At 48.4% G+C, this 2,500-nt stretch overlaps 1 non-coding gene across 1 annotated transcript in view; it reads left to right on the forward strand.

Moving 5' to 3' along the window:
• Positions 1 to 1,046: 1,046 nt before the first annotated feature.
• Positions 1,047 to 2,500, forward strand: part of LOC123719668 — a 1,906-nt gene continuing 452 nt past the window's right edge. Inside the window, exon 1 of the ribosomal RNA XR_006755738.1 lies at positions 1,047 to 2,500. This exon is cut by the window's right edge and continues 452 nt beyond it. This is a non-coding gene — a ribosomal RNA (small subunit ribosomal RNA).

The raw sequence follows: 2,500 nt of genomic DNA on the forward strand, positions 1-2,500 counted from the left end.
GTCGACTCGTTCTCGTTGCCGCGCGTCGTTCGTCTCAAATAGACACGAACGACGGACGAGAGAGAATAGAATGTGTTCTTGTTTTTTGTGTTTGTGCGAAGTGTGAGAATATTATATACATATATTCGCGCATGGATGATATAGATATGGGTATGGATTTTCGAGGAGGAAATTATATCAAATTCGTATTTCGAATGCGAGACCGCCGAGATCTTTCCCAGCTCTCTCTCTCTCTGTGTGGTGTGGTGTATAGTACATTTTATATATCTCTCTTGTGTCAACACAAAATAACAAAGAATATACATACTACTCCTCCTCATATTTTATATAATATAATATAAAATTATATTATAGCACCGCGTTCGCAGACCGTATGGTGATGTTACCAATCGACCAAGATTTGGGGACCGTCTCCCCCGGTGTTATCTGTGATGTTTAAAAAGAATACGCTTCTAGGCACACCTCAACGCAGGGCGCCTAGCGTGTTCGACACGTGCGCGGTCGCCACGGCGACCGTATATGTAAAGAATGTATAAAAGAGGACGCACACGCGCCCATCGTCGAAACGGTGTGCGCAGCGTCGTGTTGGAATTTATCCCTCAAGCTCCGGGCGTTGATCGTATCTAGTGCGAATCATGCGTGTGTGTGCGCATGTAATTGCCAGCCGAGTTTTAATATGTTTACAATAACGTATTGAAATAAAAATTGAGAAGTTGCGTTTAGATGAATGTTCAATTTTCAAATTGTCACAACATCGATTCCCGCCCGCGGGGTCGTGTTCGTTGCAGTTTTATGTCCCTCACAGTGGTCGAGCATCGTTGTACATCACCTCGTTGCGAGATCGTGACGGGACGGCCGCTCGTAGACCGGTCAAAGTTAGTCTATCGATATGAAGCGCGAACGTCGCGTCGCGTGCAAATTCGACGCGTTACGTTCACGCGTGTCGAGAAGGCGCGCGCGCAAGCGCGCGCCCCTCGACGCCGCCGAGCCAGCGGCTCGCCGAAGCCGCGTGACCGCGGTGTAGGCGTGTCGTTTGCGTAAGCAGCTCCCTGGTTGATCCTGCCAGTAGTTATATGCTTGTCTCAAAGATTAAGCCATGCATGTCTCAGTGCAAGCCGTATTAAGGCGATACCGCGAATGGCTCAATATATCAGTTTTGGTTCCTTAGATCTTACTCAGTTACTTGGATAACTGTGGTAATTCTAGAGCTAATACATGCAATCAGAACTCTGACCAGTGATGGGATGAGTGCTTTTATTAGATCAAAACCAATCGGCGGAGGGCCATGCGTCCGAAGTCGTTAATTTTGATGAATCTGGATAACTTTTGCCGATCGCACGGTCCAGTACCGGCGACGCATCTTTCAAATGTCTGCCTTATCAACTTTCGATGGTAGTTTCTGCGACTACCATGGTTGTCACGGGTAACGGGGAATCAGGGTTCGATTCCGGAGAGGGAGCCTGAGAAACGGCTACCACATCCAAGGAAGGCAGCAGGCGCGCAAATTACCCACTCCCGGCACGGGGAGGTAGTGACGAAAAATAACGATACGGGACTCTTACGAGGCCTCGTAATCGGAATGAGTACACTTTAAATATTTTAACGAGGAACAATTGGAGGGCAAGTCTGGTGCCAGCAGCCGCGGTAATTCCAGCTCCAATAGCGTATACTAAAATTGTTGCGGTTAAAAAGCTCGTAGTTGCATTTGTGCGCCGCGCTGTCGGTGCACCGCATCCGCGGTGATACTGACACGTCTGCGGAGCATATCGTCGGTGAGCCGGCGGTAAAACGCCGGTTCAATATCAAAATCCTATCGCGGTGCTCTTCGGTGAGTGTCGAGGTGGGCCGACAATTTTACTTTGAACAAATTAGAGTGCTCAAAGCGGGCTCAAAATGCCGCTTGAATATTTCGTGCATGGAATAATAGAATATGATCTCGGTTCTATTTTGTTGGTTTTCAGAACTCCGAGGTAATGATTAATAGGGATAACTGGGGGCATTCGTATTGCGACGTTAGAGGTGAAATTCTTGGATCGTCGCAAGACGAACATCAGCGAAAGCATTTGCCAAAGGTGTTTTCATCAATCAAGAACGAAAGTTAGAGGTTCGAAGGCGATTAGATACCGCCCTAGTTCTAACCGTAAATATGTCATCTAGCGATCCGCCGACGTTACTACAATGGCTCGGCGGGCAGCTTCCGGGAAACCAAAGATTTTGGACTCCGGGGGGAGTATGGTTGCAAAGCTGAAACTTAAAGGAATTGACGGAAGGGCACCACCAGGAGTGGAGCCTGCGGCTTAATTTGACTCAACACGGGAAATCTCACCAGGCCCGGACACCGGAAGGATTGACAGATTAACAGCTCTTTCTTGATTCGGTGGGTGGTGGTGCATGGCCGTTCTTAGTTGGTGGAGCGATTTGTCTGGTTAATTCCGGTAACGAACGAGACTCTAGCCTGCTAAATAGGCGTCGTCATTCAAGGTGTGCGCGACTCTCGGGG

The sequence above is a fragment of the Pieris brassicae genome, unplaced genomic scaffold (assembly GCF_905147105.1).
Source record: "Pieris brassicae unplaced genomic scaffold, ilPieBrab1.1, whole genome shotgun sequence".
Taxonomy (NCBI): domain Eukaryota; kingdom Metazoa; phylum Arthropoda; class Insecta; order Lepidoptera; family Pieridae; genus Pieris; species Pieris brassicae.